The sequence below is a fragment of the Channa argus genome, chromosome 11 (assembly GCF_033026475.1).
Source record: "Channa argus isolate prfri chromosome 11, Channa argus male v1.0, whole genome shotgun sequence".
NCBI lineage: Eukaryota > Metazoa > Chordata > Actinopteri > Anabantiformes > Channidae > Channa > Channa argus.
Genome location: NC_090207.1, coordinates 21,571,790 through 21,595,183, shown reverse-complemented (window position 1 = coordinate 21,595,183; position 23,394 = coordinate 21,571,790). Strand labels below are relative to the sequence as shown.

At 38.0% G+C, this 23,394-nt stretch overlaps 1 long non-coding RNA gene across 1 annotated transcript; it reads left to right on the top strand.

Moving 5' to 3' along the window:
* Positions 1 to 5,612: 5,612 nt before the first annotated feature.
* LOC137136742 (uncharacterized) lies at positions 5,613 to 22,164 on the top strand. The gene is made up of 3 exons (XR_010915619.1): positions 5,613 to 6,006; positions 13,138 to 13,200; positions 21,859 to 22,164. It is a non-coding gene; the product is annotated as an uncharacterized lncRNA (long non-coding RNA).
* The last annotated feature ends 1,230 nt before the right edge of the window (positions 22,165 to 23,394 follow it).

Below are 23,394 nucleotides of genomic sequence, written 5' to 3'. Positions count from 1 at the left end.
ACTAAAGGCTTAGAATCATGTGAAATAATAAACTCAGGTGATCAGGGAAACTGCTGACCTGCCTTACATTAGAGGTGTGTGATGAGATTTTCTGGGATTTTGTTGATAATGATAAGTAGACAGTGTTGGCAAACTGTTTAAACCACCTGCAGTTTATGCGACTGAGTTTGGCTACATAAATTAGTCCATTTAGGCAGAGCTGTATGAAATGTTTTCGGCCATGCATTGCTGATCTTGGATTTAAAGTGTACAAATTAGTTTGAAACCATGTCTTTCAACTGCTTGAATTAGCACAGTGTCTTTAGCAATGTAATTGTTGACAGCGTGTGTTGTTTTGCTATTTGTTGCTCTTCCTGCCACAAGACACATGTTTTTTGTGCTAAATTTTGTTAAACATGGTTTTGTGCAGGGACTGTAACATGACTAGTTTAGGTCTGTTGTGGACGGCTGACTCCTAAAGCTTAGCTGGTAAATTTGTAGATGATGTCATCTCTCAAACCACCTCCATGTGAGTGAGGATGTTAAACATCTAGCTTTTGTTTCTGAAGATGCAGATTACAATGCTCCTAGTGCTGTGCACATATGGGTTAGTGTACAGACACATTATTTATTTTACCTAGTTTATGTCACCATCCACATCTTCTACGTGCTTCCTTGCTTTCTCTGCCCTCAGGTCACGATTTCACACATGTACTTCCCAAAGTCTGCCGCACACAAACACAAACATTAAGCAATTTGTCAGAATACAAGATTTTTTAATGCTGCTATTGTTGTTAGATTGTTCAGTAAAGTCTGTATTATGAAATCAGGTCACTTTTAAATGGATTTAAATGAATGAGCAGAATGAGCAACACGAAATCAGCAGGAAACATTTCTGAAACAACGTGACTTAATGAAGTTTCATGTAGGGTGGTCATGCAATCTTTTTGTGTGGTCAAATTTTTTTTTTTTGTCCTTTCCGCTTATCCCGTGAGTTCAGGGTCGCCAAAGCAGATCATTGTCCGCATGTTGATTCGGCACAGTTTTTACGCCGGATGCCCGCCCGAATTTCTACCGGCACTGCACAGCTGGGGATGTGAATGGGCTGTTAGGGGTTCAGTGTGTTGCCCAGGGACACTTCGACCTAAAGCCTTGTACACATCTTACCGTGATACTTCTGCCTTAAAGGCTCACTACCTGTTGGGCTATGAACTTATCCTTTCATCACATCTACATTTTCAGTGCCTCTGCGTTTCGACTGGGTTTTGCTGATCTGTTTTATTTGTTTCTTCCATCAAGTTTAGCTTTTATTACTATTTAGCTGCTCAGTGTTTATGTGTTTAATGTAAAAAGCCACAGGCCTTATTTAGAATTCTATCTGCTCCGTTAGTTAACTTCTGCCTCTGTCTTCATTATCTTTAGTTGTGGGTTTAGAGTGGCATCATCAGCGTTTACTGCAGCATGATAGTGGCTTTGGTATTACTCACATTAGAGGTTCCTCAATACAAGGACTTTCAGACATTATAAAGTAAAAAAAAAAAATAAAAAATTAGCAATGACTCTGACACACAATTAAACACAATTGATGAAGTCACCTCATAAATACTGTTCCTCTATGTTTGGAAGTTTGCAGATACTTAAGCCACAGTTTATATTTTTGTATTGAAAGTGTCTAAAAGCCAAAATGTTGAGGACAACAAAAGTGTGACACAGTTTTGTGACACTGATTCAGGTGTGAGCTCTGGTGGCAGGGTGGTGTGGCCATCAAGCTTCCTTAGAAATTGGTACTAAATATAAGCAGGATCTGCACATTTTCCCTGTAGAGTTGAAGCAGTAATTAGATAATAAAGTCATTTACTTGTACATTTAGCAGTGAAGGTGGAAAAGTATTTCTGTAATATTTTAGAGTGAAATATAACAATCTAGTCACTTTAAATATCAATTTTTACTACTATCCATTAGTAACAGTGATGGATAGTAGTTTTTGGGGTTTTTTTTTACTTACAAAACATGATCAGCCTATAAAAACGGATTAAAGGCTCACAGGAATGTTTGCGCTCACTGTGGCTAAGATTAGACCATGTCAAACTAAAGTGCTGTGATTTAGGCAGGGTCAGTCAAGTCCATGTACTAATCAGGAAAGTAAAAGTATAACTTGTGCCACGTTCACAGGTGAAAAAAAGGTCAATCAAGTCCAGTCTGGTCCCACCCACACACTGCTGAGAGAAGCTCTAATCAGACAAAAACAAAAGAGGAAACACGTGTGGGGCACATGTGCAAGAGTTTTTACACCAGTTAAAATTAGCTCCACCTCAACCATCCGCACCAAAGTGCTATTTCTGTTCCAATGTGTCAATATATATGGTTTACTACTGGATACTTAATGTGACAATTATACATGATGGATGGAGTTTTTTTTTCTTATTATGAACACTTATTTTGTGTGGGATTGTTAATGTCATTAAGGTGTAGATTAACTAACCTGTAAATTATAAATAAAGGAAAATTGTACCAGCCATTAATTTAAGGTATAGTATGCATGTCATACTGTACATGCATGAGGATTATATTTGACATGGTGCTTACTGTAGTCAAACCACAAAAGAATTAAATAGCCTGATGAAATCTCACCACTTTATTTCAAAATACAAATTTTAATAACATTATGGGTGAATTATAATATGACAAGCATTTATGAAAGAAAATACATTATGACTTTAGCAATTTCGAGACAAACTGGTGAATTAGGGGGTAAGTAAGAGTTAACAGTGGCTGGAATTTCAATTTCATTTCTCCTTTCTTCACAGAGCCGTAGCCCAGTGGCCAAACATCCCACCTCACACTGCCAGGCTGCTGTGAGGGAGTCTGTTGTGTCACCATCTGTCTACAACTGTCAGATGTGCTTTTTTTTTTGTTGTTGTTGTTTGAATTCCTAGCATCAGTTCTGTGTGTGCATATGCAACTATGTGTGTCAGTACTGCTTTTGGGTTTCTGTGTGCTTGCACAGGCACAAACGTGTGATGGTCGAGCAGTGAGCTTTCAGTTCCATGCGATTTAAACTGAACTGCATCGTGCTGTTAGGGCCTTTAGTCTCTCTGACACAGCCACCTGCAAGACGCCCATTCTTCACGTCTCTTGCTGCCAATAGCATTCCCTGACTACTGGGAACCAAAAGGATAATTTGTAAAAAACATATAATTTTTCATGCTAACAATTTCAATTGAAGGAAAAAACTGCTGCTCCAGAGGCATAAAAATTGACTAAAGGATATGAGGGTTCTCACTGATATTGTAATTATATTAAAAGGCTCCCACTGTAAAAGTTGTACACCTATTGTTGTTTGAAGAGGGTGAATGCATTTGTCTCTGCACATGTGAGAAGAGGTGCCTGAAAAAAAGCAATATTGTTATTATTTAATCAAATGATACATGGTTAGACTGGGCAGCCGGCTAACTGAAAAACATGAGCTTTGTTTCTCAATATTGCTGTTTTGCTCTACCTTACACTATATGACTTGGCAAAGACGAGGATGCAGCAGGATATGAACAGGGTAAATCCAAATTATTTTATCCAATCATGCATGTTTTGTGTCTAAAGCTCTGCTGAAAATAAAATTGGAATTCAAATTCACAATTGTGTATGCAGTTTTTCCTTTCACGCTTTCACACACATATTGAATTTAAATAATGTGCCCTCAAAGGGGGTAAACAATATCTATTTTTCATGTCACACACATAATAGGTCCCATGAACCCAAATGAGATGCTTCCAACTAAAAGCAAAAGTGAGAAAATCGTGCTTTGGAGTTGGTATCGATTAGGTGTGCCTGGATTTCATCACCCATTTCATCACTTTCTATGATTACCTCAGCGATTTATAGTGTCTAAACATGTCATCATATTTTACTTGAGTGACACCTTGCAAAAGGAATGAAAACTAGTCTAAAAACACAAAGGGTGGGAGAGAGCGACAGACAGAGAAAGAGTGATAGAGACCAAGTGAAACGTGAAGGGGAAATTCACAGTTTCACAAGTATGATGCATTAAATAAGGTTTACAATCATTTATTGTAGACATTAAATGCAGTCTGCTGGACGTGAAGAGAATAAATAAAGGACTGAAAGAGGTGCAGCAGGTTCAACTTTAGTGGCTTTGTTTGAATTGTTACATTTTGTCACAATAAAAGTGCTTTTCTCTAATTATACAGGAGTTTAGATTAGCAATTTAAATGTTGCTGTTGCAGAAAACTAGATTCTAATTTGGTTAAGACACAACCAATACAATTGGTTTAACAAGAAAGCAACTGGAGAACCATATGAGTTAGCAGGAAATTTCTGTATATCAGTGTTCATCTCTAAATCCTCCTGGCAAAGTCTGCAATTAACTTTCTTATATGTATTAATTAAAACCACATAAACTCTATGATAGTAGTCTGGCTTTTCAAAGTTACCAAATCTCCTCTTCTTATAATGTTCAGAAGCATTTTCACAGGTAAATCAATTTACAAGTGCCTGTTTTCATCAGATAGTTTAAGCTGTTTTGGTTCACAATTTACAAACTGCTGAGAATAATCAGAATTAGTAAAAGATGTGCAAAAAAAAAAAGCGTCATAAAGCCGATATTGACTGGATAGTGGCTGGGCTTATGTAATACAAACAATATGTCCCTTCCTCCAAATCTTCTGTCTTGTGGGCAAAGCTCAATTTGTCATCAATAAACATGTCCAGGTATTTGTATTTGGCAAGCTGCTCCACAGCTTGGCCCTGGACAACATTGGCATCTGAAATCGATCAACACGTCCTGACATTAAGCTGCAAAAATTCATTCTCGCACCACTGAATAAAGTCTACCAGCAGGTCCAAGGCTTCCATTTATCCTTTGGGACTATATTTGTATGGACAGTTTGCTGCCTATCATCTGCAGGGTTCAGTGGAGGAATACTAAACTCCATTTAATCACATGTTAGGCTTATATGAAATGTAAATGCAAAGCATATGTACAATATTGTATTGAAGAAAATGTGCAAGTTGTACATGAACAGGACTTGACAGACACTGACATGAAATACAAGGCATCAGTCTGGATGAGACAAGGGTTTGCTCAGCTTTTGGACATCTAGATCAGTGATTTTACTGCTTCATTTGCAGACATCTTGGTGACCTTATAACATGTAAATGGAAAACGTTTGAGCTGTTATTAGGTCCAATTCTGCAGTTTGAACAGATCACATTATCCCGTTTCAGTGTTTATGCTAAGCTAAGCTGTTTAGCTGTTAGCTTCATGTTCAATTCACTGGCATCAGAGAGGTGATGTTATTCTTATATATGTAGCCCAGTGATAAATTTAAATATTTAAAATATATTAATAAGTGATTTAAATAGATAAATGAACAAGGTTTGTTAGATTAATAATTATTTACAAATGCACAGATAAATAGGTAAAACTGGGTCAAATTATATATTTTGTTATATTTCTTGTAAAATGTTTCTGATTTCTGATCTGATTTTTCTGAAAATGTTGAATTCATGGGTTACAATGTTTAAAATGTTTTGTTGTATGTGGTATCGTTTTGAGGCGATAACGTAGGATTTTATTTTGCTAACGGAAGTGAATGTGAACATGCGCTGAGCTCGTGGTCAGGGGAGAGCGAGAGGATGTTAACGAGCTAACGAGTTAATTGTGAAGGGAAAATTTGAAGCTGTACGCTAGTAACCTGTAGTTACAGTTTTAGATTGTCAGCTCGATAATCTGCAAGTGTATAGTTTTTTTTCTGATGGACTAAGTATTTCAGATAGAAATACGAAGGGTTTATCAAGAGAGGACCTGCTCATCAATCCGATGAGGAGTAGTAACAGCGTCAACCGAGGGAGGCAGCTAGCTAACCCAGCTAACCCAGCTACACGTGTGGTGTTGAGGTGTTGCTGATTTGGAGGACGGAGACACCTTTGGACAGGCTCTACGTCTGACTCGGAGACAATGACAGAGGTAGTAGCAGGATTGGTTGGACATATTGCTCACCTGTGAAAAAGGTATTTTTTTGTTTTGTTCGTTGCTCTTGTTGGAGTGAAGCGGCCACTGAGTATCAGGCCTGCAACTATTTTTTTGGTTTTATTAATTGATTGAGTTTTTGATAAAACGACAGTTAAAGCATCTGTGACTCAGGTTAAACAGCCCTGAAGGCTTAATGTATTTTTTGTTCTGATACTGAGCCCTATATTGGAGAATATATTTTATTTGGGAATAAGGAATGTAAACATTTTAATTTATTAATTATTCATATATCTCTTTATTTTACTTTTCAGTTAAATAGGGATTTAAGTTTAAACTGTTTTGTGATGTTATTGCTTCAATAATTTCAGATAGATATCCCAGTTCTAAAAAGATTTCTTAAAGGGTGAGTAAACTAGTGTATTTGAAGTTAGTAATAATCTGCTTTTACAGGTGAAACTCAGGATTATAAAAAATATTCAAGTAATCAAAAATGTGTTTAGAGCTAAGTAAAAGAACTCAGGGCCCCTCATACACCTAAAGGAGAGTAGACGGGCTACATATATAACTCCCAGTAAGTCAATAACTGTTCTAAAGTGATAAACCATTCATTTAAAATGTTTTTAGGGTTTTCAGTGACCAATCCAATCAAATAAAATAAAGAAAAGGATCGACATTGACAAATTATTCAAATGTATCAAAGTAGACTTTAACTTCTTCCCACAGATACAACAAGGACTAAACTCTTGGAGAGACTCTGAGACACATCTTTAAGTGCAGAGTGCTGCACTACACTCCCGCAGCCAGTTGTGATATTGTGGTGATAACAGCTTAGAAGGCTGAATAAATGATGGTGCTCTTCCCTTTGTGGTGGGAGTTGAACTGCTGAACACTGCGCAGCAGCTCCAGACGCTCGAGCGCAGTTGGTAGAAATACATAAACTCCTTAAATACTCCCCTACAAGTGTTGTGTATGTACCACTCCATATTTCCCAAATACATACTCTAATAATAAAGTATAGGACTGCAAGTCATTCACATGCACACGCAAAAAAAAGCGGGTTGTTTGAGTTCTACACTGGTTCACTTGTCTATTGCATCATGTTTGTAAGACTTTTTTTTTGGCACAGCTCAGAAGAGAAATAGATGGACACAAGAATCGAGGCCAACAAAAACTAAGGCAAGTCAGTCAATATCTCATCAACATCGAGGAAGTTAACACATGTTACAAAACATTTTTGGCAATACATGAGTTCCATGCTTGTTTGGTTACTCTCTCACCCCTCAGCGGTGTTGTTAACCCCCCAGTGTGCTTGAGTGAACAACTGTCTTCCATGGCTGACTCTGCACTCTAAAGCCTAAAGTGTTTATCTCTTATTTTCCCAGTAATATTTAGATGTTTGTAGCTATTAGTTTACAGCCCCTCATCCAGCTAAACCCATAAAACAAACCAATCAAAAATCCAGCACATCACTGAGGCTTAGAGAAATCTGATGGCTTTTTCCCGGCTATCGATCTTAACCTCCAGAGCTAAGGCCTTTCTATAGCTCAGAGGTGTTAAAGAAATACACATTTGTGCTAGTAAAACGGATATTGATTGCAATAGAGCTGCTTACCATTTTAAAAGGCATAAATTACCTGGTAATTGCTAGATGTCACAAGATGCTCTTGGAGTTGTTGACTTGTAGCATGTTTGAGACGAAGACAAATTCAAGGTTTGTCCTTGGTGGAGATTAGTCAGCCTGCACAAAAGCTATGAAGACCAACTAGCCGCCCATCTATAACTTATGTATCATGGGTTAAAAAAAAACATCCCTGCATGTGACAAATGGACAGTCAATAAACATGCGCTGGATGTTTCCATGTGATAACAAGAGATTAGGACTGTGGTAAATGAAGACGTTGCGTTCTTATTCACAGGGGCATTCACAAGCGCCCATTTGCATGAAATTAATATGTGGATAGAAGAAGAAATGGCTGAGCACTCAAGTTAAACTTATTAGCAAGCCCAGCAGGGGCATTTGTTTTACTGCCATAAAGGAATCCTAGGCAGCTTTTCATTATGCATTCTCTCCTAATGCTTCCAGTGTCTGTTTGGTTGGATAAATAGCATTTAACTGCTAGAGATGAGGAGGAGGAAATGACACTGCCTTCAAGCAACATGCTTTAAGTGTTCGGTGCTTGTTTCTGCACAAGTGATATTGATTCAGAGCCGTAAATAGCTGATTATGAGAACTATAATTTTTTTTCTTGAAATTTGTGCTTTATTGTTGTGTCCCAAATATAAAGATGTTAATGTTTCTGATTTCTGTTCAGAATTCTTTTTATTATTACTATAAATTGAAAAAGCATCAGGAACTTTAGAAGCAGTACATGTGTTTTTTTTTTTTCACTTCCAAGGTAGACAGTTACTTTTTACGACAAGTGATGTATGAAATAAAGTCTTGATGCTGTTTATAATGATGGCACATAGGTTATGGAGACCCGAGCTCCCTCTCCGTGTCACTGAGCTCTGCAGTGCCATGTCTGTGTGAAAGTGTGAACGTTTTATATAATTTGACAAATGTCTTACTAGGTACAGTACCACCTAAATGTTCCAGGCACATTCCTTAGTCTCACAGACTTGTTGTTTAAAAAAAATCATCGGCTTTCAGCTCGTCCCTTTAGTGGTTGCCAAAGTGGAACGTGTTCCGCACTTTTATTAACTGCATGAGTTTTATGCCGGATGCCCTTCCTGCTGCAACCCTGCCATTTTAAAAAAAAAAAAAATAGGATCATCACCAATGTTGCACTTGGTTGGGTGGGTTCACAACTGGCGACCCAATGCTCTACCACTGAGGCACCAGGCCCCCTTCTTTTGTTGTTGTGGTCTAAAGCTTTTTAAAAACATTTCAATGTGAGCCTCGATCTTTTTTAGACATTTATCGCAATAAAATTGCAGGAATAAAAGAAAATTGCAAAAATTGTTGCATTTGTTTGTACAATATAAAACAAACCTAACTTTGTTTTTCTTAGTAAGAAACATGCACAAACACACACGCAGTTTGTCTAGCAACCATCCGAGCACATTTCTATCACTTTGTCTCCTCTGTTATTGTGTTTCAGCCATTGTTGAGGTGTTTTGAGGCAGAAAAGTGTTTGTCACTTGGCTGCATTCTGTATTCCACCACAGCATTGTGCTTGTTGCAAGGCAGTTTATCCGCACTTTTGTTCAGAACATCAAAGTATTGCCATTTTAGTTATTAGTTGCAGACCTTCCCAGAAAGTTTTAGCAGGCCCTAACCCTGCATGTAGCACCTCCCTAATGCTTGTGGCGCAAATGAAATCTTATATATATATATTTTTTCACTTCTTGCTAAAAGAAGACTGTATCATTTACAGTTGTGCACAGGTTGTACTTTAGGATAACTACAAGAGTTTTTACACGTAGCTCTCATTAGCTGCTCTGGTGCAATGTGTTCAGGGACAGTACAGAGTAGAGGTCAAACTTGTGGTTTTGATGACTGAACAAATTGTATGGTTGTGCAGGACTCACAGGGATTTGTTGAATTTGTTTTTATCATTGTGGTTGCAACTGATAAGCAAATACAACCGCTTCTTTGTAGACTAGAGGATCGATCAAGGGCAACAATCTCCGTATTTGGTTTTGGTGGCACTCTCATCCACAGATCAATATTTATCTGTTTATGGCGCTATGAAAAGAGCATTTCAGCTCAGTGGTTCCTGTGGCCAAGGACACAGTTGATCCATTTAAACAGTTATTCACTAATACAAATGAAATTACATGAGTGCTGTCTTCCAAATGTGTAATTTCTGTAGTTCGTTATACTTTAATGAAAATAGTATCGTAAGGAACGGTCAGACTTAGGACCACGTCTGTGAGGATGTCACTTTCTGGATAGTAAGATGAAGCTTCTAGCTCTATGTGTGACCTCTTTTATGTAAGCTATCGTAAGCTGTTTGTGGAATTTTTCATCACACAGGCACCAAACTCTGTGCCTGTTTCGGTTTACACTGGAATCAAGATGATCAAGACAGGCTCTAGCTCACATTGTGTTAGAGGATATTTGCAAAAAAAACAAAATCGAGCCTTTTTCATCTTTCTCCTGTAGTGTCACTGGACCCTTTTTTTTTTTTTTTTTTTTTGAATCAATGTGTGTGTGAGCACACTGTTACTGTGGAGATATCCTGGGCACATCCACCTGGGAATTGTGACCCATAACACAGCAGAGACGTATTGTCTCAGCATTGTTTTGCTTGGCTAGCTGCTTTTAATATCCAGACCTGTATAAGCAACAAAAATGGGCTGCTGGGTGGATGTCACTTTCTGTGTAGAAGGGCAATACAGGAGTGTGCACACAATATATCACTGTGCTTGTAAAAAAAGCTGTAGCTATAGTTGTATTTGCTTGCAGGGTCTCTACATGCCATGAGTGCAAGCTGAAGCTTCTAGGTCTTATAGTAATTGTGTGACCTGTTTTATGTCATTTATTGTAAACTTCTCTCCCAATAGTCACATTCATATCAGGTGTTATTTACTCTATACTGTCACTTAATAGACACTGGTTACAGCAGGTAGGACATAGCAGGTTTCAAGAGGATGTTAAGTTAATCTGCTTAAGAGAGACAGAGGCAACATCTAGGCTGCCAGCATTAAAAGGACCGGGTTGAAATTCAATTGGATGAGATGAGTTGCGACAGTTGATATAGAGCTGTTGCACTGATGAAATGGATTCATTGTGACAGCTGAAGATAATAAGCTTTGCTCAATCAGCTTGAGAGGGCATCCAACTGCTGCTTCTATTGCTACCTTGGTGACGTTCAGGGGTCTCGTGGGGACAGAAAGTACAGGGAGAGCACTGTTGTCCAGCTGCGGTCTGTGGGGAAAGCTGCTGCCGAGCATTGAATCATTTCTTCTCAGGAAACAGCTCACGCCGCTCAGCTCCCCATAGGGTAATCCAGATACTTTAATCGTATACTTTATTCTTTTCACACTTTCAAGTGGTACTTTTGTAGGTCGGCGAAGTCAACTTTAAAACTACACTAATCAATATTTTTAGATTAACAATATGGAGTTAAATGGCTTTCCATGATGGGAAAGTAGTCACTTTTAGAAAGATTTATATCCCAATTCTGTGATTTGCATCAGCTTTATGGAGCCTTTCAGTATCTTTCAATTCATTTTTTTTAGTTCTATTGCTCATTTACTGAACTTTTGACTTCTGTCAAGCTGCTTTTGAAAAATGTTTTGTTAAACTTTATCTTTTATTTTAGGTTAAATTCCTTTCATGGTCACGTAAGTATTTATCAAGGACACTTTGATCTTTGCACTAGTTCTCGGTGTCGTGTAAGGTTAAGTTGGCTTAAATTAAGTTTAAATATATTAGCAGAAATTTTTTGTTATATAATATTAACATTGCTATTTTATGGAAACCCACAAAAAGTGCATTTATAAAGCATTTAAAATGACTGGGTTCAACATTAGTCAGTTCAGTACTAATTCTGATTTTGCAAGAAAGTAGCGCTTTAGGGTAATTTGGTTTAGTTCCGGATCCACTGTTTTTGTCCCAAGTGTACTCCAGCATTTTACAGCACAAAATACATTTATGAAAAAGATATATTTCACACATTAGGATTAGCCTGCTTTGTGTTTTGTATGCACACACAACTAAACTACATCCTAAGTTAAATTAGTATGAGTAGAGAATGAAGAATTTATTTGTGGTCCTTTGGCAATTTCTGTAACAATCCCTTTTCAAAGAACATTCAGTTCATAAGAACATTCAGGCCACTCGCTTTGGTGGATGGTATAACTCAGTCTGTAGTACACAGTGTGGGTGCACAGGATTAGCAGCAAATACAATAACTGTCAAAATGTCCTTGCACCACATTGTACTGACAGTTACTCTATGGAGAAGACAGTGCAGAGCTGCTATAAACGCTTTTCCAAAAACAGAAACTGTTGTCCTTGTGTGGGAAGTGACGCATCACCCCAAAGTGAATACGGTATACAGCACCTTAAATGATGCCTTCACTGATTTTGAACTTGGTTCTTTTGGTACAGGAAATGCCATTAAACTTCCTTCTGACTTCCATATATTAAAATATCTCTCTGCTTCTAGCTGAAAAATGCCTCCAGATGACATCACTTGGAGGAACCTTCAGTACAGGTTATCTTTTCGCTCAAAGTATGGAATTTTTTAATCATGGTCAAATTGCTTTTCCAGAGCTCCTCCAGATGACATCATCTGAAATCCAATGATGAAAAACTCCTTTGGGTGATGTCATCTAGAGGAGTTTTTTAGCTAGAAGCAGAGGAATATTTTAATGTAGCAAAGACAGATTTTAAAACATCAATGTACATTTAAACCTAAACTAAAGCCATAGAGAGCAAGTTGAAAATTGGTGAAGTCACCCTTTAAATTACCTTAGGAGTAGATGACACATTTGGTTACTCTGTTTCTGGTCCTAGGAGGTCCACTTTTCAAATATAAAAATGGTTTAATGAGATTATCTGGTGAAGGTCTCAAATATTTGTCTTCCTGATGGTCTCAAAGTCCATACTGCATCACTTGGCAGGGCCACAAAAATAAAGAACACAAGTTCAGTTTTGAAATTTGACCTGGTTTAACACCATTGACACCATTAATTTGCACTACAACATGCCACTTCATTATTTCTAATTGATTTGATTTAATTGGCATGACTTATTTTATTCTTCACATGTTCATAAGCATAATCCAAAATGCTATTATCCACATTGACAAATGTTTACAGAATCATAACTTAGTGTAGAGATTGTAAAGTTGACGTCACATCAGTTCATGGGAACTTTCAGGCCACTGGGTTTGGTGTATGGTGAAACTCAGTCCGTAATATACACTTACCACTTACCTCCTTCCTGTTGCCAATAGTTGGTACCTGTGTTAGTACATACTACTGCCTTTTGGTTTCCTTATAGTTTTTGCTGGCACTGTCAGCTATAATTGTAGTCAAAAACCCTGGCTGAACTCTGCCTGCTAACCTGTTTCCCCGTTATCCCACCTGCCCGCCCTCCAACCCTCCAACTGTTTTTCCACTTGACCTGAATTCTACACAGGCCTCTGCTTCTGCATTTGGGTCCAGCCCAGTCCACATCCTTGACAGTTGTCACTTTTCTTAAAACACTTTCAGGCTACAGATGTTGTTCCATCTCCACCTACCTGCTCAACCAACATAAGATCAACGTGGTATCAGGTGTAGTATTGGGTTTTTGAATACGAGTACACAAGGGTAGTAGTACTGTATCTGACCCCATACTGGTAATAACATTGGGTCGTCCCTACATTTCTATTTCTTCATTATGCATTTGTGGTCATTCAGCAGTTTTGTGGCCCTTTGTATTTGACTTCATTATGTGACTGTTGTGCATGACATCTGTTAGTAGTCTTTGCATCCCTTTGTGTAATGTTTGTGTTATTTCATAATTGTATTGTGTCCGTATGCAGTTGCTTAGCATCTCTTTGTGGTCATGCTGTGTTTCTTTGTAGTTGTTTTGCCTTGCTTCTGAGCAGTTTTATGTAGTAATTTCCCATCCCTTTGTAGCTGGTTTGAATCTTTTTGGTAATTTTTTGTAATTTCTTTTTAAATGTTTTGCATGGTACATGGTCGAGCTTACATTATTTACTGCTGCTGCTTTTCATGTATTCCCTTTGTGCACTATGTACCTGCACTCTACTCAGCACTAATTAACCAGTGAGCTATCCCTTGGAGGTCATTGGAGGTTTTAAAGTTTTTAAACACATACACAATACTAAGAAAGGCTCTATTTGCACAAGACAGGAGCTACACCACTAGTGACTCAATTTTTTTTTTAGGTTTAAGGGAAACAGTGATCTGTAGTGGCCTACTCTGGAAACTTTGCACAATCCAAATATGTTTTGATGCGTTTGTCTCTTGGTCTGTACACAGTTATCAAAACTCAGTGGACCATCATGTAGAGAGCAGCATCCCAAGGAAATTAGGTTAGAAGAAAGCTATAAATATCTTGTAACTGTGTTGATAGTACTATATGATTTTACCCAAATGGTAATTTAGTTATACCCACGTTCTCTATTAAACTATGGTTTGGCCACTCAAGCTTTGTGCAATAATAGCATGTTATGAGCCTAGTGGAAAGAGCCAGGAAGGAGAGTGAAGTCATAGCTCATTGACTCAAAGTTCAGATTAAAAATCAAAGTTAGAGTTCCCCAAATCAGTTAATCTCTTTCACTGCTATTTAAAATCACACATAAACCAAATCTATGGAGAAACTGATGAAGTATAACAAAATTCAGGCCACTTCACCCATTGTGCCGTCCTCCACATCAACTCTTCTTCAGCAGCTTCATAAACCACACATGCTTCACCAATCAGTGTTGGCCAGCACTGTTCATTGCAATAGAGTGCTGGGTTGGAAACATCAAGGGCAGGGATGCTGACAGGATTAGTAAAGTAGCGAAAAAAGTCATGGCTCAATTGCAAAGCTGAACCAGGACACCCAGGAGCAAGTGAACTGACCTGAACTCCACTCTAGACAGCATAAGATGCACATTTCACACCCCAAGCACGGCTCTAAACTCACAGATTTACAATTAAAAGTATGTTTATCTTCTTTTCCTTTTCCCCAATTTGGTTCCTTCTACAATTCCACTGCATACAACAGGTGCTGTACACCCAAAGGCATCTAATCTGTCTGAATACATTAGTTTGGACATTACAGTAGCATCTCATTTAGTGTTATTTCTTTGTGCACAAATGATCTGTCCAGAATTATTAGGTGCAGTGTGATTTGTTGCCAGTTACCACAGAACTTTGTTTAACCTGAGAGAGATATATATATACACAGTTTTTTTGACATGGTGGCAAATCCTTATCTGTCATTTAGTGTGCATTCAAAGAGATATGGAATTTTAAAGAGGATGAATATAAAAGCAAAAAGCCCAAATAGTATTTATTTTTTTCTAGTTTGATTTTTGGCAAAAGCAAACGTGATGTTGATTCATTCCAGTTTGATAGAAAGTGTCTGTCTTTTAGCCCTTTGTTACAGTCTGTCTCCATATGCCCTGTCCCCTACATAATGGACCAATGAAGTGGGACCATCAAACCCAATAAAGAATAGAAATAAAATGAGTTTAGTATGAACTGAAACAAATATAACAAATTGCTCCAAATTGTCACCATCTGTAGATTAAAGCTCCAATGGAACTTAAGCTAGAGCATCACACACTCAAAATCAATCCACTCTGTCCCCCACAGCGCTTCCTGTTCCTGCTGTGCTTCATTGCTCCACACTCGCTCCAGCACTTCAGATAGTGGTTATGAAAAAACAATAAATGAAAATTGCTCAAATACTTACTAAAAAAAGTCTTGCTGGAAAACTTTTAGCAAAAATATCTTTGCTCTGTTTCCCTGTGTTGTTCAGTGGGTCTGGGTCACAGGAGGCTTTGACAGCACCTCTGCATAGTAAGATACATTTGGAAGTGTATTTTTATTAAAAGAAGTAATTCCAAATAAGGTTATATTCTGTATCCTTAGGCAAGATTCCAACAACACCTGCAGAGTGTGTTGACAGCTGAATAGAATTTTAATAATTCAGGACCAAGTTTGCTTCTAATTATGACTGAATAAAAACCCACTAGATCACCAGCACAGCACTGAAAACCAGACAACTGGCACCAGTGGAGGGTAAGGTGCAACAAAAACATTTACTCCGTGAGGAGGCAGGGAATAATCACCTGCGTGTGGCTTGAAATGGAACATTTTAACAGCGCACAGATTAGAGTGCATCCTCCAGTGCCCATTAATCAAACACATTGGAATTAACTTTCAATTGACTTTCTTACCCTTCCGCATGAAATAGATGCCACGGCTGAAAAATGGAGTAAGCAAGCAATCCGTAGTTCAAACATGGTTTGTCAAGCCGGCTGAAAAAAGCAACAAACGAGGAGCTTCAATTTTCATTTGGGTTTTAAAGTACTAGGAGCAAACTGAAACCCCAGCAGTGCTTTTATTTCAAGATGACGCTGTGACAATGGACGACACAGTAAATGAGTCCACATAAACAAGATTTGTGACTTTTGTACATTGTGAAGCTCTATTATCATCTATTGTCTCTGTCCTTTTATTTTTTGGGTGCTGGCTCTTTTTAGAAAAAACAAAAAACCCATCTTAAAAGCAAAGACAGTGTCTTAATTTATATTAGTGTTATGTGTGATTAAAAGCAATTTTTAATTGTAGCACTGATATTTTTTATATTTATATTATTTATAATATATATAATATATAAAAGACAAGTGTAAAGCACATTTACAGATTTTTACCAAATCTGTAAAGGTGCCTCACACTTGTGCTTTTATATTTAGTCCTCAATGACCATTTTCTTTTTATCGCTGTTCACCTAGGGAAACATTACAAAAACCATTCAATATCATAGTAACTCTGATATATACGTCGCAGTTTAATAAAAAAATTCCACACCAGTTTTATATTTATTCAGTAAATATTTGGCTACAGCAGACATTGAGTTTTCTTAGCGTATAGAATAAAGACCTTAGGTTTTGTTGCCTCATTACAGTAACACATAAGCAGAGACTTCAGAAAGCCACTGCTACTCTGCAAGAAAATGATGTGGCACCTAAACCCAAAGTTGCTGTGCAACTGGTTTTGCAATTCCAATTCTCCACATTCATTTCACACAGTTTTGTTGAGAGATGTGTTTGCATGATGTGACTTCTGCACCATAGCTTCCAAAGCTTTTCCACAGAGCGGTTAAAAACTGTTTGTACAAAACAGGAAAGTGCAATACAATTAATAATGCTACATTGCTTCTTCTCCTCAAAAACATGACAGTAGTTGCAAGAAAGCAAAAGAGCTTATTTTCCAAAAATGTACAACTTAATAAAATCATTGTGATTACCTGCAAATCCTTTTAGGTGCACAAATAAATCTTTTTTAATGTAAATAACAAGATGATGTCCAAAATGTCTAGAGTGCAACAAAAGACTGGAGAAAGTGTGCAATGCTAAATGGATACAAAAGGGGAACAAACTGATTTTTCAGAAATAAGATGGAGCGAGTTTCTTCACTTTGTGAAAGACTCCATTTGTAAAATAAAGAAAAATGTAAACTTGCAAATAATTTGGGGATTTTATCTTCTTTGGTAATCTATAAATGAATCTGTAGGCAAGGGACATGGTTGAAAACCAATATTGAATGGCTGTAAACTTCAGGCTTTCCTGCAGCATTAAAAACAAACAATTCTGTGATGGAAATCACTGCAGGGGCTCAGGAACTCCTCCGAAGGCCATTGTCAAGTAAACACTGATTGTTGCTGCATTCACAAAGGCAAGTTAAAAATCTACAAAAGCAAAGAAGCAACCTGTTATAAACAAGATCCATAAGTTCCACTGCCTTCTTTTTATTACATTGTATTGAAGTGAAGAGGAAAACTGAAAGCTCAAAATATTAAATTTTATTTTTTTGAAATCATGGATACGTTGTCTTCCATGCAAACATCAGATTTGTTATCTGCCTACATTTGAAAAACCAGCATCTGTGATGGTGTGGGGGCATCAAGGCACACAGTGATTTGTACATCTGCGTCTACGTGCTAAACTCTCCTGCCTGCAGTTTGGACCTCAAAATATTTGGAGCATTATGAGGCAAAACCACAACAAAAGAAGCCTTAAACTGATGAGCAGGTAAACTCTTATATCAAGGAAGAATGGGATAAATGTTGTTTTCAAAATTAAAGCTACAGCTTTTCTAGGCTCCCAAAAGCAGAGTGTTGTTAAATAAAGAGGTGATGCAACACATTAATTAATATGCCCCTGTGTTAACTGTTATATGTAAGTTTATATTATGTTGGATAATGCATTTTTATGCCTCTGTGGCCAGAGGCATTATATGGTTGGGTTCTCATTCTTTCCTTTGCCTACAGTTCATTTAATAGTTCTAATTTGTTGATTTAAAATTTGGAATAAAATCCAGGATAAAATCTCTGGTTCAAGGTCACCTTGACATCACTTTTATCATATCATTGTGAAAACAATATCACAGAAACCTTGAGGGAAATTATTTAAATTGGTTACAAGCAAAGACACAAGAATGAACTGATTACAATTTGGTGGCCAAAGGTCGAAGGTCAAAGCAACTGTAAACTCACATCCATCACAATCTGGTCAACACTATATCAGAAATGCCTGAATACAATTTCATTGCCTCTGGCACAAATGTTCACTTGGACTTGTGGATCAACTGATTAGCATATGAGTTTGTGCAGTCACGCATTTAAATGACAACTGGTTTGTGGAGGCCCACAACCACTGTAATTCAGTTTTTTTATATCTGGTTTGCTACATGACACTTTTAATTTCTACCGATGGATCACAATCCTACTCCAGTGGTTCACTAGTCACCATCCTGGACCACTGTTTTTTTATGCTGTAAAAACATCAGTGACAAGCACAAAACCGGAATTTATGCATATTTATGCATACATTTATGAATCCAATGCCATATCAACAAGATGAATTTCTACTTAGAAAATTAAATGCATGCATACAGCTGGAACAGCTGCAACCGCTAGAACACAACTTCATCCTACATCTACCTCAAACAGTCTCTGACTGGCGTCTGGAGAGAGAGTTGTGTAAAAGACATCCCTCTAAACACATAGCCCCCAAATCTCTCTCTCTCTACCTCTTTCTCTTCCCTCTAATCAGCCATCAGGGAGTGTGTGTGTATGTGTGTGAGAGAGAGAGGGGGATTTTAAATGGAGAGCAGTGCAGAAAGGACTGATGACCCACAGTCCTCTACACCCGCTTCGACCTTAGCCGTTGCAATCCCCTGTGGTTTCCCCTCCCTCCACACACACACACACACACACCTCAGCCACCACACGGCCTTACATTCTTTCCCCCCTCCCCCTCTCTCTACACCTACCCGCATGCCCTCTTCAGTGGCAGAGCCACATAATTATTTTCTCTGGGAGACACACTGCTTGCGTATGCCTCTATCTTTAATTACAATCGAGCAAAAGGGGGCTTTAACAGGAGGGACCAGATGTGCTGCTTTGATGTTGTCTGCTTGTGGCCCTCCACTTTTCCATTTTATTTATGTATTTATTTATTTCTTTCTCTGGCAATTGGCAAGATGCTTCCAAGACACAACTGAGGTACACAGCGTCATACTGTATTGTTGCTGGCAGTGATCGAGTGCAAAGCATGGTCCAAAAGCAGACTGTCAAAGCTTGGATGCGGCTGGTTTTAGGCTGGTGGTGTTAGCGTAACAATGGTCAGCGTGTTGTTCTAGTCTAGAGAGTAACTTCCAATCTGGCCATCTGCACGCTTTGATCCACGCTGCCAACAATGACTTTGTTCTTTTGGTACAAAAACAGGCGGCAGGCATTAGTATGTGTGTTAGCCACGTGTTCACCAGTGTGCTTTTACTGTAGATTTTGAGGAGTGTGTTCACTCAGTGTACACATGTATGTGTAGAGTTGTTTAAAGCAAATTTTATGTTTTAGACTGATGAGGACAAGGGGGCGGCTATAGCTCAGTTGGTAAAGGCAGTTGCTTACGGACCACAGGGTGAGTGGTTCAATCCCCAGCCCTGGCTATATGTCGTAGTGTCCCTGGGCAAGACACTGAACCCCTAACAGCCCATCCCCCCTCCCCAGCGATGCAGTGCCGGTCCAAGCCCGGTAGAAATTGGGGAGGGTTGCGTCAGGAAGGGCATCCGGCGTAAAAACTGTGCCAAATCAACATGCGGACAATGATCCGCTGTGGCGACCCTGAACTCATGGGATAAGCCGAAAGGAGAGTAGTAGACTGATGAGGACAAGCAATCAAACTAAAATGATATTCAGCATCTTTAAATTTGAGCTCTTTCATACAAATAGCTTTTTTTTTTTTAGAATGTATTCTTGTTTGCATATGAAACAGCAATTAGACAACATAAACACACTCATGGAAATCTTATCTGTAGACAGGCCGAGAATATAACGGGTGTCTATGGTGTGTGTGTGTGTTGACTGATTAGCGACTAAAGTCTGTGATTGCTATGAGCCTGTGATTAGAGCGCTGGCTGAGAATTTGGCTGCTGGTCCTTTTTGGCTTCAAACGGACAAGAAACTGGACTGAAACAGCAACACAGAGTTTGCTACCTCCACTGAAAAAAAAGAACTATGCATGGTGTGTAGTCTGGACTTTATTCTGTAAAGTGCCTTGAGATGACTTTGTTGTAAATTGGCGCTATATAAATAAAGTTGAATTGAATTGAATTGAATTGTTTGCATTTCATGGTGGTTTTGTGGTGAAACTATGAAATAATGTTAATTTTAGTGACAAACAAAACGAATTGGATTTGGATTTTAATTGGATTATTATTATATATTGTGATTTCAAAGTTAAAGCTAATTTAAACCGTCATAACTCACTCGTTTAAAACGCAACAAATTCTTTGGACCAAGTAAAGAGTGTCCCAACACGCGTTCCGTGTTTTTGATCAAACATGTGCTTTGCTTAGGGCGCCAGTTTTATAAAAGCTGTGCCATGTGCATTGTGCATCACATAATAGAATTATTACATTTACATTTTCATTACATTTATTGTCATTTAGCAGACGCTTTTATCCAAAGCGACTTATAAGTTAGGTAGACGGCAAGGAAAAATCAGCAAAACTCAAGGAAAAAAGTGTCTACATTTACATTACACCAGAAAGGTAAAGCAGAAAGTTTTTTTTATTAGATTTAAGTGAAGGTGAGAAAGATGGAGGGCAAAAGTCAGTTAAAGTGACTTGTTGTAACTTGTTGTGAGTTGTAAAGTTGTATTTCTTTATTCCACTTACAACTTACGCAACGCAAGCATAACTTGCATACAATCAACAAACTCCAATATCATTAATACAGCTAGTTGGTGTTAATTAAATTGAACAAAACGGTGTTAGGTTAATGCAACATCCCTTAAGTACACTGAACACGATGGTGCCAACTTAATTGAACATAACTCCACGAGGTCTAATTTAATTAATGCAGTTACATTAACTTAACAACATGTGGTTGCATTTAATTTCAACCAGATTTTGTGGGACCGGTTGACATAACTAACTTGAGTAAGTGTAATATTTCAAGACCGCTTTCTGTGCCCCATAATAAGAATCTGTCCTTTCAAACATGTTGTGTAAATAAACATCAAACATGAAAGCTGAAGCAAAGTCTGGCGACATCTGTACCTAATGTGAGTCGGTTTGTGAGTTTAAAGTGGGTCTGTAATATTCTCATGTTCATGTGCAGTGCAGTGGAAAATCATTCTTTTGACCTGATGTTGAACAAAATCTGTGTTATGAACATAACAATCTGGTTTGGGTTGAAAACTGCAAATACCAAGCTGCAAATTCACCTCAAATAGAAAAGAGAAAATGCACAATTTAACCTAATTACTGTAAAAGTGTCTCTTTTATATTATCAGTCCATTAGCTTTGTGCACAAACTGGGAAAACAGGTAGTCTTGCTCTGTCTAAATGCAAAACTACTTTATCTGCCAACCAAGTTCACTAATTAGCATGTATCTCCTCTAGTGAACAAAGCTCCAGGAAGTCATTGTAACAGGTCTGAAACATACTCCTGCAAATATTAATTTTAATGTTAATTAAAATAGTTTTCATTTGCTCCATAGCTGAAGCATGAGAGTGGTATTAACTTTCTCATCTGACTTTCAACGAAAGAACAAAAAAACAAAAACAAATAATTGCTCATTTCTTTTAAACCGTAGAGATTCCTTTTTGATATTCTATGCAAAATATTCTCTATTATATCCAGTCCATGCATTGATTTAGATTGATTAAATGTTGAACTACTTTGCCTACTTATCACAGGGGGTGGAGCTCTCGTCTGCTCTCCAAAGGCCTGAACATGCCTGCTGAGGAGCATCTACGGCAGAGAAGGTTGCTGTAAGAAGAACGTGAACATTAAAGTTCTTTGTCAACTTTTTCTTTTGTCTTCACAACAGGAATATTGTACAGTAATGTTTTAAGAGGTAACAGTCTGCTTGAGGATCTCTTGTATTTTTATTTTTTTATATGTATATTTTATTTTTCAACATTTAATTATCTATAAAGCTCAATAAATTGTATTAACCTATATGAAAGGTGCTGTATAAATAAAGTTTAAATAAATAAATAGAGCCGATGATTTCCTTGTAATTCTGTTGGTTTGGCAACGGACACTATAGAAATCCTCATAATGGTTCCTTCTCTACATTTGATGTGCGAGTGAAGTATTTGTGCGTTTGCCTCTGTCTGAGCTTACATTTATGCTTTGAGATAAATTTTAATAACATTTCTGTCTTCTTTTTTAAATCCATCAATAGCTGTTTTTTCTCCTCTAAACGAAATGCCCCGATCCATTGTCTCACCCAGAAATTGAAAACATAAACTGGAGGAATGCTCACAAGCCATGGAATATCAATCAGTCTCCAAACAAGTCAGAGATGTCAGCACAGTAATGGCTTTTGTTTGAAAAGAGGACAGAGCTGGTGCACATAGGGATTTAAAACAATAATCTTTCCGCCATAATGACTAGGTAATATGGATAGTCCATTTATCTTTGATTAGATTTTTTGATGCAGGGATTCATTCCCTCGGCTCCCTGTTTCATTATTCTTTCTAATTACCTGCACCGATTCGCCCATCAAGCATCGGTACACTGGCAAGATGTAATTTCTTCTGCCATAAATCAAGAAACATTTGGTGCTGTCTCGAGAGCTCCTGCTCTATTAATACAAACACACTGAGAAGCCTGGCTTATGTTCATATTGATAAATCCAATCATTCATTTTGACATTTTGATATTTGACGCCCTCTTGTCTCCAGCTGAATGTTTTGGTACCTCGTACATAGATAATTCCTGTCACAGTTTTGTTAGACAGCTTGTGTACAGAAGCCGTTCCTGCCTCCTTCATGGTCTCGTTAACAGGCTGAAGACTTGCCCTGTCCCCACTTGAGGAAAAAAAAGCACTTTGCATTTGTGATTGGAATGCCACTGAGTGATACAATATGGTTACAGCCTCTGAGTGTCTGCCAAGGTCAAAGAGCACACTGTGTTGTAATAGGCCCCAGCAATGATGAACATCCCGCCGCTGGTCCCCAGTGTCGGCCCAAATGGTGTATGTTGCACACACAAAAAAACAAAACCAAAAAAAAAACAAACATGTAACATCTTGCCTGGAGTTGAACACCACATACTCCAGTCTGCAGGGTTTTTTTTATTTAAATTTGGTTAAGGCATTAGGCAAACCAACAGCTCCCACAGCAGCGCAGTAGGGAGAAGCAGCTCGAGGTGGAATGTGAATGAGCTAAGTTAAGGCAGACAGAACTGGGGCTTAGCTGTTAGCCTCAGGGTCAAAGTGATAA